Source organism: Triturus cristatus, chromosome 12 (genome assembly GCF_964204655.1).
Source record: "Triturus cristatus chromosome 12, aTriCri1.1, whole genome shotgun sequence".
NCBI lineage: Eukaryota > Metazoa > Chordata > Amphibia > Caudata > Salamandridae > Triturus > Triturus cristatus.
The window spans coordinates 127,882,483-127,897,956 of NC_140595.1; the positions used below are offsets into that span (position 1 = coordinate 127,882,483).

Sequence of the window (15,474 nt, forward strand, 5' to 3'; positions counted from 1 at the left end):
TTACATAAGTTTGAAGCTGACTTTTTGGAGGATTTTGAGATGATGGAAAGATGGTCAGCAATGGAAGGGAACACAAGGTACCTGTACATTCAGATATTCTGGAGGAGAGCAGTGAGGCTGTGATGATTGAAGACAGGGAAGTGGCGTTGGAAGAAGCTAATATGGGAGTGGTGAGTAGTCTGGAGTCACTTCTAGGACTGCTAATGGGAAAATTCATGTACATCATGCTGGACAAGACATTGACAAAAGAATTAGGAAATTGTCAAAATGTTTAGAGGATTATGAGTATGGTAATGTAGAATGCATTTTGTGGTTTATTTGAGTTTTTCTCATTTTGTATTTAGGCCATAGGGTTATTATCTTTGATGTCTGTGTTTTTGTTTCCAACTTTAAGTTAATCAGTTTTGATGGGTTTTTTGTCAATATTTTTGTTTTTTGTAATAAAGAGGGGGATGTGTTGTGGGCTTGTTGGTAAGGTCATCCATGTGTGGAACCTACAATGTAGTGAGGGTTTTGTGATTATGCACAGAACACTGGAGAGGCGACGGTTGGGAAACGGTGGGAAGGAATGTTGGTGATGTTGGCTACTGCAATCTATACTTCAGGCTGCTCACAAAATAAAGTAATTCACTTCTCCAAGGTGTGGATCTTCCTTTCAACAATACCTCCCACCACAGCAAAGGAGCCAAGAAGCATCTTGGAAATCTATGTATAGCCCATCATCAGTCTAGTGAGAAGGAAAACAACAGTCTGCCTCATCGTCTCTTCCATGTGGAACATCTTGAGGGTTCTCTATGCCATCTGCGTTTGGCCACATAATGTCTCAAGTCTCAGAAAATACTGATGATGAGACTAATACACTTCCGAAGATGGTCTTCTAACATAACTGGCTATGCCCTTGTAATCTCATAAAGAGACATTGGCTATGATCTAGCTGAGCTCGGGTGGAGACCAGACATCAGGGTCACAGTTGGAGACAGAATTTGTGCCACTGAAGCTGGAGGTGGGGAAGGGGCAGGCACCGGCATTGCTGGAACCAGTATGGCCTCCATCAATGAAGTTAAGGTGTGGCTCAGCATTGGTGAGGGTACATACAGAGGTCTAATGGGTTCACAGTTGGTGCTGGAGCAGGAGCTACAAGCGGAAGTCCGACTTGGTTTCCTGTAGAAGCAGGGACCAAAGGTACTCCAGGAGAATCCAGAATTGATCATAGAAGCTGCAGCAGTGCCTCCTAAAAGGCCTCCACCTGCTGCGGAGATTAGGATTCACAGAGAAATTCTGAGCGCATTGGAGCATGTGAACCATGGTTGGAATCTGCCCTGAGGGGAGGCCTACCATCTGCACTTCTGTGTTTACAATGAGATTTGGAACATCCTTTCTCTTACACTTACCAGAGGATGGGGACCTGGACTTCTAGCAGTACAGTTTTTTGTGCTCTGTGACATACAATTTTGTCATCTGATCCCTAAAGGCCTTTGGACGCATAAGAGAGCATTTGTTCAATGACTCTGAATCATGCCTACATCCACGATACCACAAACAGATGTAATGCGGGTCTGTGCCATATATTTGCTTTCTGTAGGTGTGGCACCGACTGAAACCTCTAGCCTGAGATCCCTAGCAAAACATCTTCAAAAAAAAGAGTTTTTAAAGTAGGTAAGACGCTGACGAAGTTCAGAAGTGGAGTTCCAGATCACCATCGAAGAATGAGGAAAATAAGGATCTGACGCTAATGTGCAACACTTGCACACATATATGGCTTCCTGCTAACATTTGCAAAGGAGCAACAAAGTTAATGCAAAGTCTGATGGCACCGCCTATCAATGCGTAGGAGCAATTGCTAATAACGTTTCTGGATTTTGTCTGATGATTGCAGGAATTCAAAAGGCAAGGCATCTGCAGTTACAATCATCTATCAGAATCTAGAGAATGTCAAAATGAATTTGAGTAAGGAGCAATGCGCACCTCATCACCTCAAATTACTCAAACAGAGAGGCAGATTCAAGTTCCTAAGTTTTAGAATACCCCAAAATCTGAGAACTGAATCAAACCACATGGGGTTTCGAAAACATCTGAAAACCTTTCATACCAGCTTTTGTAGTAAACCGGTCACAGCTAAAGAAAATTGGCACAGTTATAGCTCACTTATCTGACAAAAACTACCCTAAAAGATGACGTTGTCTTGAAGACTTTTAACACTTTAAAGCAACTGACAGAAGACATTGAACACTTAATAAAATTCCCAAATAAATAAATATAGTGGCTAAAATAGATGCCCAAGGCTAGCAATTAACGCATCTTAGGAGAGATAGGAGAGTTTCAAAGTTGCCTGATAATCTACTGTCTTCTCGCCTTCTACCTTTTAGACTCTCCAATATGTCCATTACGAAGCAGTGGCCTCTGGTTCATAAACTGTGATTTCAGTGAAAGTCAAAGACAGTTGCGTGGGTTTGGAAACCCCGTGGGCTCCTCTTTCAAAGGTGGGCCACCCAGGCATGTGAAAGCTTTAGCAATGAAGCAAAAGCAAGACACACACAGAATAGACTTCCATGAAATTACAAATCACAATCACTATAGTGGTGGCTAGGCGTACATTGATGTCAATAACACTAACAGCCTTATTGCGAGTATGGTGGTCCATAGGACCGCCGTACTCACTGTGGTGGTCCCACCCCCTGCACACTGCGGGCCCGCAGTGTGTGGTCGGAGCGCTACAGGAGCAATGTGTCCGCCGGGGAATCCAGGATCCCGCGCTGTTGTGCAGCTGTCAGGAGCAGGAATATCCTGGGAGTGCCGCTGCAGCACCACCAAGCATATTCTGAGTTGATTGTCAAGTACCTTTTTCAAGGTGGGGAGCCTGTCATGGAAAGGGGGGCAGAGAGGCAACAAAGGGGGCCCTAACAGAGCCCTCTTGCTGCCTCTGGGAGTGAATGCAGGTGGGCACATGTTGCCCACCTGGAATTGCATCCCTGTCCCTGCAGAGTGTGGCATGCATGCCACACCATGCAGGAACATACTGCAGGCGCTGTCAAGGCAGCGGGCAGCATGTTAGGCTCTCGCATGATCATCATAACAGCTCACCGCCGGGAGACCACCCCAGCACTGGCTGCCCACCATTGAATATAATCGTAATCCGGCGGGCAAGCACACCACAGCTTTGGCAGTCCTCCTGTGGGTGGCACTGCAGGGGGCCGCCAAACCCATAATAAGGCCCTAAATGATAGAAAGACCAGCAATGTGATCATGTAGGGATTTTTTTTTCCAGCTAAGAAGTGCAGGCAGAAAGCACTACCCAGTGTAAGAGAAACACCGATACCTCTAAAATAGCATCATTGTGCAATTACATTTTTGCTTATTTTTCTAGGGCACTGGTTGAAGTAACTAAACAATGTGAGTAAGTGCACATGATCCATAAAGCATTGTTCAATCTAGAACTTATTTAACCGGCTAACTGAACATTATTCTGTGTTCTCCGGTCTACGAATTTGCCCATTTGTGAAGTCTTGTCATTCCCTTATCGTATAAATAAGTTAATATTGTGCTGCAGAATGAATCAGGGCTCCTTAAAATTCTAACTACAACGTGAATGCATAATAGAATCAAAACTCCAAATAACCATTTGCCACTCATGGCTATAAGTGTGCTTGTGTTGGACATTTTGTTAGTCATTTCAACATACTGGCAATAGCCAACACTGCACAGAATTCAATTTCTGCCAAGTGATTGGCAAATCCAGGAAATAAGACTGTTCACTTCACCTGACAGGAGGAGGCGTGTGATTGACCGGCTCCTGCCCACAGCGACTGAAGTTCCTCGTTGCAACTTCCACTACGTTTTCAATTTGAGCTTTCCACCTTTAAACGAAGAAATAAGTTGAATAAAATGAGCATCAGTCAATGAAATTATCAAATTAAAACATCAATGTCTGATTGACAACCAGAAAATGAGGGAGTAGGGTTCTCTTGCAGAAAGTTATTATTTTGTTAAAAAGGATCAACAAGACTGGCAGTTCTGTTATGCAGCAAAGTAAGGTTTGAAGAGGAAATAAACTCAGCTTGCACCAAGATAAACTTTTTAACAGGTACATGTTCAACATGAAGGCCATTCAGAGCTGCTGTCTCGTTAGAAGTGACGCCTGGTTTAGTGAGTGACTAATTAAAGGATTAGACACACGTGATCAACACGTTCTTTCTTTTTTAACTCAATGTGGGAATTTGAATTATTTTATTTTATTTTGATCTTCAGTAAAGTGCTGTCTAATACTCTAAAATATCCTCAACTTGCGTGGGTACACACTAAAATTCTCATGCAGGAGCCTACTGACTACAGGTTCAGTGATGTGGGTCCACTAGATAGTCAGACAAGGCCGTGTCATGCTTAGGGTGCTTCTCCATTATTATGCTACATGCATGGCATATCATTAATATATTTCATACATACATTTCCAGTCTCCACGTTTGTCCTGGAATCGACTTTTACCATTTTATTAATTTATACGTTTTATATAGCACTCCCAGACCCGTGGGTATCAAAGCGCTTTACATACACAAAAGATAATAGCAAGGCGTATCATGATATAAAGATGCATAAAGATATAGGTATAACATTTTAAGACAGCATACATCAAAAGACCATTGAGAAGGTCGTCTTCCATGGAAACACCACTCAGCGATACCAGTAAAAACAGCCACCTGTATATATTCAGCATCCTCCAGTGTCAATCCTTCAAACTCACATCAAGTTGAGGTCACTGTGCGCCCGCCATTTGTAAAGTTATTCCCACCAGTAAATTGAACTAAAGGACGGAAACTACCTTCTCTGGCCACACCATCAGGAACAATATGATGGGGTGCAAGATCCCCGCGGCAAAGAACGACAAAAAGTGAGGCCTTCTCCTTCAATGCAGGAACACTCATTCACAACATTTATCTTTATCAGAGATTGAGCCCTCACTCCTTATTTGGATGGAATAAGAACCATATTTTCCTCCCAAAAACATCACTTTGTTTTACAGAACCCACTTCCACCAGGTCAGAGTTTGTACAAATGTTTGTATCTGTCTGTCCTACTATCGAAATTTCCAAGACAATTTATGTCACCAACCAAAGTTTGCTTCTGAATCCTTCATGTGTTATAAGCATGCATGACTGCTCCTCCGCTAAAGGCTGACGCTGTGAAAAATAGCGGCAATAAAACAAATAATTATCAGTAAACATTTATTGTGTGCATACCAGAAGGCGGCCAACAATACACAAAGTCTGTCCAAAAATGCTTGAAAAGTCTGAAACATGAATTAAAAACTCTTAAATCCAGATTAATAGAACCACTAATTCTATCCTATATGCAAATGGTACTTTTTATTTGTTCCATTAAATTCATATTTGTATTTACAGTTAAGTAAGAGAGTGCAACATAAAATGGCCCTTTCACATTACTCCCTAAGTTGCAAAATCCAACGAAATTCAAGAGGAGTGACAAAAGCAAAACAAATTAGAGAAGAAATGACCTCATCCAGAAAAGAAGTAGCAACAAAAAACAATACATTTCAGGTACCTCTATTTGGAGAGCAATTGGACAGCTTTACTGATCAAGGGTGGATAACATGAGATTATGAAAATAAATATGTACTTAGCTGTAACAATAGTTTTGAAACTAGAATACTTTTGTAGATACAAATGCTGTGCATTATTCCGCCACAGAATTACTGGCTACATAATTGTCCTTATTTTTTGTCCCATCTTTGATGGTGGTAAGTACCATCCCTTTATGACGTTACATGTAAGCGTGCAATTCGCCAGTGCATATGCTTCTATCGCACTTAGGCATACCTTAATCGAAGCATAAGCTAGATTTCATGAGGGTACTTGGACACAATGCAAAGTCTTGGCATTTTCTATTTTTGTTTGTAGGTAACTGGTCTATGTGTAGCGCCCCCCTATTTTTGTAAGATTCTTTGTACCTCTCCCTGATCTAGCTCCCACTCCTGCGAGATTCCTTCTGTCTGGCTAATCTGCTCCGCGTCTATGATTTTCTACCCCAGCATGTGTATCGCTGTCAGTGATATCTTTTTTTGGAGTGCCCATATTCAGATCTCCTGTGCTAGTTTGCATAGCACCATCATGGCAGGCCCTCCTGACACCCCCCGCCCCCAACCACCCACCCTCCCTTGTTTGTTCACGAAGAATATTGGTGTTGGGTTGTCTGTCTGGATCTTTACTATCTCTCTGATATGTTTGTGAAAGGCCTTCAAGTCAAAGAAGTCTGTTGTGAGTTGTAATATTTTTATGAGTTTTTCAGCTTTCTGTGGGTTCCTTTAGCCCCTGATCTGTTGATTCTCCTGCATGCACCCACCCAGTGTAGGTTGAGACTGTTGTGATGGTGACCTAGAGAAGTGGGTATTTTGAGTGGCCTGCCTCTTGTGATGTTTTCTGCTATCCATTACCATATTTACTTTTGCACAAGATCCTCCCAGTCCCCCACAGATTGTAACGATTGGCTCAGCAGCCTTTCTTGGAGGAGTGTCCTATGGAGTCTGGCAGGGGGGATTCATGTAATGCTTGAAGCCATCATTCTCAGCAATTTCAGGTTTTCACTCTCAGATGGTCTCTTCCTGCAGCGGCAAACCTGCTATGTCAATGCCTGCACTCTCTTTTGAACCAGGCATGCCTTTATCGCAACTGAATCTGCCCCAGCTATCCATTTTAGTCATAGGGAGTGGTGAAGACTTCTCATTGTTCGCTTAAAAACTCCGTATGTCTACTACTTCCATCATTATTTGTATACTGTTCTGAAGGTCTTGCGAGTTTGCCTTTCACCATCCAATCCAATCGGTTGGGGTACGCTTGTATCTCCTGCTTTCTCAAGTGAGCTGCTACTTCTGTAAGACATTTTGTAAACACACTTGGTGCTTACTTTATTCCAAGGGTAAAACTTAGAATTAGTAATGTGAATTGTGTACCACAAACTTAAGGGATTTATTGTGCTTGAAGTTCATCAGGGTGTGCAAATATGTGTCCATTGAGGTCTACAGTTGCTATGTAATCCTCTTCTTTTAGCAATGGGATGGCTTTCTACGGTGAAGTTGTCTTGAAATTTTGTGTCTGGTGAATGTCTTCTGTAATCTCAGGTCTATGATGGTTCTCAATATTAAATTTTGTTTGGGGATGAGGAAGCAGAGAGAGTACAGTCATTAGTTTTGTTAGTCTGTTGGCACCTGCCCTACTGGTCCTTCTGTATGAGGTTGTGTATTTCCTGTTTTTAACAGTGTCATTTCCTCTCCTTTGCAAGATCTCCTGTTTGGCTTGACATCTGATGTTATCATTCCTAACTCTAGGCAGTAACTGTGTTTTAAGACGTTCGCACCCATTTGTGATGGGTGATGTTCCTCAATTCCAGGAGCAAACCTCCCAGTCTACTCCCTAAATGTGTTTGATGCTGAGGGCTTCTCTTTGCGAGTCACTTGCTGTCTGTGGCTGATCCACTTATGGTCTGCCATCACCAAAGGCCGTGACTCAAAAGAAGTGACTCCACGCCAATGGGTATGGCCATGCAGTACTAGGTCTCTACACACTCACCCCTTGGGAGCACTGTGTTGGTTGTAGAATGGTCTGCAAATTCTCTCTTTCAATTGCTCTCCTGGAAGGAGGAGTACTCCTACTGTAAGACCACCTGAATTGTAGGGGCCCACTGCCTTTTCCATATGATTGTATTTTTGTATCTGCTGGAGAGAGTCATCAACTGCAGCTCCGTGCGGCTTTCCCCTGTAAAAGACATAATTATCAAAGAAATGTGGACTTCTTGTTTAAAGCTGGATACTATTAGTAAGGCACGTATTCTTAGTGTAGTGTCCATGCACATCGGTCTGCTGGTTGCTTTAGCAGCTTCAAGGGCTGACTTGAGGCTGGAATTTAAGATGGTCTTTCCTGCTTGTATTGCATTTGTATTGTTCTGGGACATGTTGCATCAGTTCTTTCTTTTCCTTCTACCGTTAATAACACTAGAATGTGTGGTGCGTCACTGTGTGGCTGCTGAATGCCTCAACTTTCTTCCTTCCATCTCAAACAGCTTATTTTCCTTCTCTGGGACTGGTCCTTTGGATGCTGGAGCATTAGCCCTTTTCCTCGCAGTGGAGTCTGCAAGCTCATTGCTTGTTGTCTAGTAAGTCTTTCTAGAGGGTTTATATTTCTTCTCTAGCCTTGTTCTTACTACTTCAGAGAAAGCTGACTTGTTAAATGCTTCTTTCCTCTGGTTCATGATTCAAGGTAGCAGGGGCAAAAACTCTTTCTTCAGATCTTTCTTCAGTGATAGCAGTATTTCTGGGAGGAAACACTCTAGGGCCTGTCTTTTTCTAGCTGTACTTTTAAGTGTCTACTCTCCTTTTAATGACAACATCGTACAGAAAAAAGTCATCCAGTTGGGCTGGCAGAGAATGGATGGAGACAGACCTGTACTCAGGAGAGTTGGTGTCTAAGTCCTTCCATATATCCTCATCCCCTTGGGATGCCACTAAGATGAGTTGGTCATATTACTCATCCTCATCATAAAACTCCAACCTGCTCTTCCGCTGTGGGTTCTGAAACACGCTAGGGGTTCTGTGTCTGCTTGGCTCCCCTCTTCTATCCTAATTAATGTTTCGAATAAATGGTTAGTCTGTGTGACCAAAGTGCAGGCTATGGCTGATGCTAATCTGCTGTAACCCTCATCATTGTTATGATATATCAAATTACTATGCATCAATGTACAATTCGCCATTACAGTTAGCGTGAATCACTAACTGTATAATCAGTGTTGTGTGCTGAGGTATTTTAGGCACTTTAAGGCCTTCAAAGAATTTTGGTCTCCAGAAAACCCAGGTACTAATGTTAATACATATGGCAAAAACCAGCTTCAAAAGTAAAATATGTCACCATAGGATGCAAGAAGGATATACAAATAAAATTAAAGGAAAAGAACAGTCACAAAAAGGCCACAAAAATAAGACAAGTAGAATTTTCTTTTTAAAGTGATTGATGACCAGAGCTCCTAGAACAGACCAACTGGGTTACGTTAAAAATGTTGGCAAAGCTTTGTGAAGGATACATGCTAAGAACTATTTCTTTTCTCTCGAAAGCATTACAAATGTATTAAGTGATATAAGGGAACCACAGCAGAACCTCTGATGGTTAATCCTCAAACTGTTCAGACAAGATCTAAATACTGCGGAAATGACTGCTGGTAACATTAGAACTGGACCAGTCATTTCACATTATCCTTAGAAGAGTGGCATTGAGGACTCTACACAAGTTGTCTGGAGAAGCGCAACAGTCTCAGAGATCAGAACTTTTTTTAGACTTCTCCTTCTGGCTATCCCTGTAGAAAACAGTTAGACTGTGAATATGCAAGCTGTTCCAGCCTGTATGAGGATACACTGACTATATTCATCAGGGTACTTTATTTGGAGCCTCTACAAAATATGGCCCTTAGGAAGAGTCCTGTTGCTTCACTGTTCGCGTATTAAGGTGTCAGCTGAAATTCTTACCTGTTTCTCTCCAGTGAAGTGCGTGCCACAAGCTCATAAATCTGAGGTACATACTCGCATGTGGAAATGATGAAAAAGGCGTTCTCGTCTGAAAAATAAATGAAGACTATACAGGAAACCACCATGGCAGAAACCGAAAGTTAATAGACACAACAATGACGGAATTCCTAATTATTTATATACCAACTTGCCACAAATAAAGACAATAGTTTACATAAGTACCAGTTATGAAATCTATGGAAAGTAACTTTTAAAGGTACCACTAATTTGAAAAACAAAATGAAGAAATAATATTGCATACTTGCTAAATCCTTTTCTCAGCAGATGGAAAAGTTAGCAAATTCCTAATTACAGTCAAACTTATATTTTTACAATGTTTCACTGTTCATAAAAGCACTGATGCCCTCCAGGGTGAAGTATCACATTTTATAGAGCAAATACCGAAAGGTTCTGAAACAACAGCCAAAAGGCGGCGGGACCCGAGGCAGTGAAATAAAAATGTGTTTTTTTTCCCCAATGAGAGTGATCAGATTTTATCCAACTGAGGGTCATTTACCAACTCGTTCATTTAATGCAATGACTCCTGTAACCAGCCTTTTCTTTACATAATTTTATTGTATGCAAGTACATAGAAAATGAAGAACACTGAGACATAAATACGGAAATCCGATCCACCCGTCTGAAAAAAGAGAATATCCTACAAATGCAAAGCCATAGATGCCAGCACAGCAGGCAACGTATATGTCAGGGCTCACTTGATGGACATCATGCTTATACACCAGCCATGCATCCTCAACCGCTCCCGATCACACAATGCAAACAACCATATACATCGAAAGGAGCAGGCCAGAGTGCACTAAAATACTGCATAAACAATTCTCTTAATTCAAATATTTCTAACAGCTATGCCACAGAGTATGTCGACATTGTGGCTTCAGCAGTTTTTCTTCCTGAAAGCTGATGTGCAATATGTACTGTGTAAATTCTTCCAGGCATATAATGCACACTTTCAGAATCATACTAATTGAGACCTAATTACATTGTTATGGCCTCTTAGCAGGTAGCATTGTATGGCTCTGCAGTCTTTGTCCTACCCCAGGAGTGTCCGGGCTGCATATAGGTGCCACTCTTGCATGTTGGCGCCAGTTGCTTCACTCTTTTCCGCACCCTCAGATAGAACAATTATTGGTGACAGTACGCTGATCTCTAACTTAAAAAGTTCTACCTATGTTTCCTGTTCTGCCACTCCAGGAAGGATGAGGAAGACCCAGGTCGGGTCACCAGGGATTGGCTGTTGGCAAGTTGCCATGGTATCCAGCCTCATCTTTCGCATGAGGCAGAACAGGAAACTTAAGTAAGGCAGAGGCTCAACGAAAGCCCATTTAGCTTTCCAACAAAGTGAATTGGAATGAAGACACATGATAATCGACTTATGTGTCTACAAACACACAAAAAAACAACAGTTAGGGACCCATTGAATATTGATTTTGGTCCTGACAAAAGCCCAGACCCTTACGGCAACACAGGCTAAAACTTGTTGACAAACAATTTGTGATGTGAAGGACAATTTACACGTCCTTTGAACGTTATAACACCTCCTTTTAATCTTACCGCTGTATACTTCACCTTAGTTAAAAAATTGTTCTAAAACACAGGAGATAATTTTAGTAACAACACCACACGGATCCCACAAATATTTTCCCTAGGATGGAAGTACTCACCTAGGGAACTGAGTGCCTAGGTGTGAAACCCAATGACGACACCACCCAACAACACACCATAGTGGTGATAACTTCACACCACCAGTGGCTAAGATAGGTTGAGGGTTTGGGATAGTTCTGAATAATTTCAGACCACATGGAATCTACAGGGCTCGCTCTCCTTTGATTTGGATGCATTAAGTATAGCATGTAAAATTGTCACAGATGATTAGCCTACACAAACCGTGTCAGGAAAAGAAAAGCGATCTTCTACCTCAGTCTTAAAGAAAGTAATACAACCGTGTTAGACGACTGTTATTGGCTGAAACATGTTGATCTTAGATGGTGGAGTACATTTTATACTCTTTTTACATTTTTAACCATACCAAAGGTAGCTTGAAAAATAGCAAAGCACCAGAAGAATAGGAAAAACTTGCAGACAATTTTAACCTGAGATCACATTGTACCTTCAAATAAGAGATCACAAGTCAATAGCGTTGAGCCCATCCAAACACATTAGTGATATTGTGTGAGGACCGAAGTACGAAGCATGCCACCAGTAGTACTGGTGGGTGAGGGTTGATTTATAAAACCAACCAGGTATCCTCCACCCCATTCTAATGTAAAAGAGGGACTAGAGAGGTTCAGTCACAAGAGCTCTCTCCAATGATATTGGTACCTAAAACATTGGAAGCTGAGTGACGCATAATTTTTTCTTGTGACTCCACATTTTTCTTTGATATGTGATCCATTCCATCATGGCCTGGGTGGTACGATGCCTATGCAAAGTCACACAATGCCACCAGCTAGCTGGCGGGGGCCCAATCAATCAGGAGTTAAAAAGCACAGCTAATCACCCAATAGGTTATCTGGATGGGGAACAACCTTTACAAAGCAACAGTTACAACGCACTACACTTACAACGCATTTTTTACAACGCATAAGCCATTACAACGCACTACACTCAAAACGCATGACACTACAACGCATTAAAAAAAATACCTTTACAACGCATACCATTACAACGCCTACCATTACAACGCATAATATTACACTACACTATCCAACACTTACCCTACTGTTGCACCCCCTGGAGTTAGATTAGTAATTTTTACCCCTATACTATCCAACACTTACCCTACTGTTGCACCACCTGGAGTTAGAATAGTAATTTTTACCCCTATACTATCCAACACTTACCCTACTGTTGCACCCCTGGAGTTAGAATAGTAATTTTTACCCCTATACTATCCAACACTTACCCTACTGTTGCACCCCCTGGAGTTAGAATAGTAATTTTTACCCCTATACTATCCAACACTTACCCTACTGTTGCACCCCCTGGAGTTAGAATAGCAATTTTTACCCCTATACTATCCAACACTTACCCTACTGTTGCACCCCCTGGAGTTAGAATAGCAATTTTTACCCCTACACTATCCAACACTTACCCTACTGTTGCACCCCCTGGAGTTAGAATAGCAATTTTTACCCCTATACTATCCAACACTTACCCTACTGTTGCACCCCCTGGAGTTAGAATAGTAATTTTTACCCCTATACTATCCACCACTTACCCTACTGTTGCACCCCCTGGAGTTAGAATAGTAATTTTTACCCCTATACTATCCAACACTTAACCTACTGTTGCACCCCCTGGAGTTAGAATAGTAATTTTTACCCCTATACTATCCAACACTTACCCTACTGTTGCACCCCCTGGAGTTAGAATAGTAATTTTTACCCCTATACTATCCAACACTTACCCTACTGTTGCACCCCCTGGAGTTAGAATAGTAATTTTTACCCCTATACTATCCAACACTTAACCTACTGTTGCACCCCCTGGAGTTAGAAAAGTAATTTTTACCCCTATACTATCTAATACTTACCTTAAATGCAATTAAATATTATGCGTTGTAATAGTATGCGTTGTAATGGTAGTTTTTAAAAATGCGTTGTAGTGTCATGCGTTGTAAGTGTAGTGCGTTGTAATGGATTATGCGTTGTAAAAAATGCGTTGTAAGTGCATGCGTTGTAAAAGTGTGCGTTGTAACGTCATACATCCTATCTGGACGCTTACAGCCTGAGGCTTATCCGAATAGCCAGGTCTTCAGGGCCATTTGGAATTTCGGAAGTGATGTGATGGTCCAGATGTGTTTGGGGAGGCTGTTCCAGGTCTTTGCTTTGATGTGGTAGAAGGAGCATCCTCCACTTCTGCTTTGGTAAATGCAGGGAGTATTGGCAAGTAAAAGAGAGGTGGAATGGTGTTGTCTCAATGGTTGGTGGAAGATGAGGAGGTGGCTAATTTAGGAGGGTCCTTGGATGTGTAGAGCCTTTTGTGTGTGGGTCAGCAGCAGTATCTATAACATTTTCTGAATCCAGTCCGAAAGTTGGGGATATTTTAAAGGTGAGGAATCTGTGGTGAGAAGTGTCATTCAGAAATGTGAGCATCGAACAGGAAGATAATATCACCAAAACATGAGACTTTGTAAGGACAAAACAACAGGCCAATCTCAAGGACCTAGAAGAATAGTACAGACGAAGAATACTTTTGAGATACGATAGAGCGTAACAATGAAGAGATCTGTAGACTAAGCACTGGGTTTTGAATTGTTATCTCTCCTTGATTTCGAGTCACAGAAGTGCTATAAGGGTGGGTGTAATATGGTATTCTGTTTTACCCAGAGTATGAGCCATGCAGCAAAAGTTTGGATTTTGTTATTTGTATAGGTCGTTGCAGTATCCAGGCAGGATAAGACCATAACTAGATAAGGCAATTCTTTTGGGTGAAAGTAGAAGAGCTAGTATTCTGTGCAGATGTTAAGAGGTGATGAACCACATCTTTGATGACAATATTTACTTGGTGAGAGATATTGGACAACACTTACTAATTAAGATACTTAGCAGTGGTATAGGTAGGGTTGCCTTGGGGTCCGGCCAAGAAGGCAGTGATATAAAGATGTTTTTGGTCTGGATTTGCTGCGATCAGCATGCTGCTTGCAGAAGATTTTTCTTTCAGGTTGATTTGGGCCTGCATCACCTCTGCGTACATGTGGTTTCAGACACTATGAGCTTTAAGCATATGAGACATCATCAATGACAAGGCTCACATCGCTGGATCTCATTGGGTCTGGGTGTGCCACAGCCCCAATTTGCTGTTATAAAGATTTTTGCCACCAGAGTTTGCAGGCTCATTTACATCAGTAGATTTGCAGAACTCATTATATTAGGTCATTGTAACTGCCTTTGTATATTCACTTGGGATATCATTGATATTCTGGTCTGATAAAACTCAATACAAAATAAAAAAACAACCACAACATTGATGAGGCTTGGAGAAGGTGCAGGTTTTTGTGGGACTCCACAAGAGAAGCTGGTGGAATCAGAGAAGGTGGTGCAGTTTGACTTCATGAATCCAGTATTTTTCAAAACAACATCTACATAAGGCAAGTCACTTTCACATCAATTATACTCCGTTAATATGTGACCACTGATTATCAATAGTTTGCACCAGGTACAGCAGCATTAGGGCACATGCATGACAACTATTTCTGGTATTGAACAGTCCCTCTCTGAATATAAAGTGGGCAGATTCAGTACAGTGATGAGGGCAGACGTCAGAATGCAAGTCATTCAAGAAAATATTGTTCACAGGTCTCTACGCCCCTCTTCTGCATATAACGTAACTGTCCCTAAAGGTAGAAGATCCAAATGGGGTGGCAGAAGCTTTGCTACCTGTGCTTCCAAACTCTGGAACACTCTTCCCCCTGATCTTAACAAAATGACAGGACTGCTTCCTTTCAGGAAAGGCCTGAAAACATGGCTTTTTAATCAACAGGTCTTTCATTACCTCAAATCCTTTTTACTGCTTTTTTGGTTCTTCCTTCAGTGGGTCAGCACCTAGATGCCCCTGGGCATGAGTGTACTTTATAAATTCACATTCACAGTTGTCTGGTGAGAATTACCTCTATGGGATAGACTGGAGACAACCTTAGGTTAAGTGTCTTTCTTATGATGGTATGTGTCATGTTTTAAGAGACTCCTCAAAGCAAGTGAAGATTTGACAGTATTGGTAGTTATTAGTAGTGCAGTGATGCCTATGGTTGCAGATTGTAATTTGTAGATTTCAGCAGACAAGCATCTTTCGTAAAAGATTATCTGATTTGGATTCTTTGGTGCCAATGTGGGTTTAAAGTCAACAAAATGGGTTGGAGAATAGCATTTGTACAAACATTTGAGAAACTATGGTGGCTC

The 15,474-nt window shown here is 41.6% G+C and overlaps 1 pseudogene; it reads right to left on the reverse strand.

The window, feature by feature from the left end:
- LOC146772868 (rho guanine nucleotide exchange factor 11-like) overlaps positions 1–15,474 on the reverse strand; it is a 256,324-nt pseudogene that overhangs the window by 74,249 nt on the left and 166,601 nt on the right.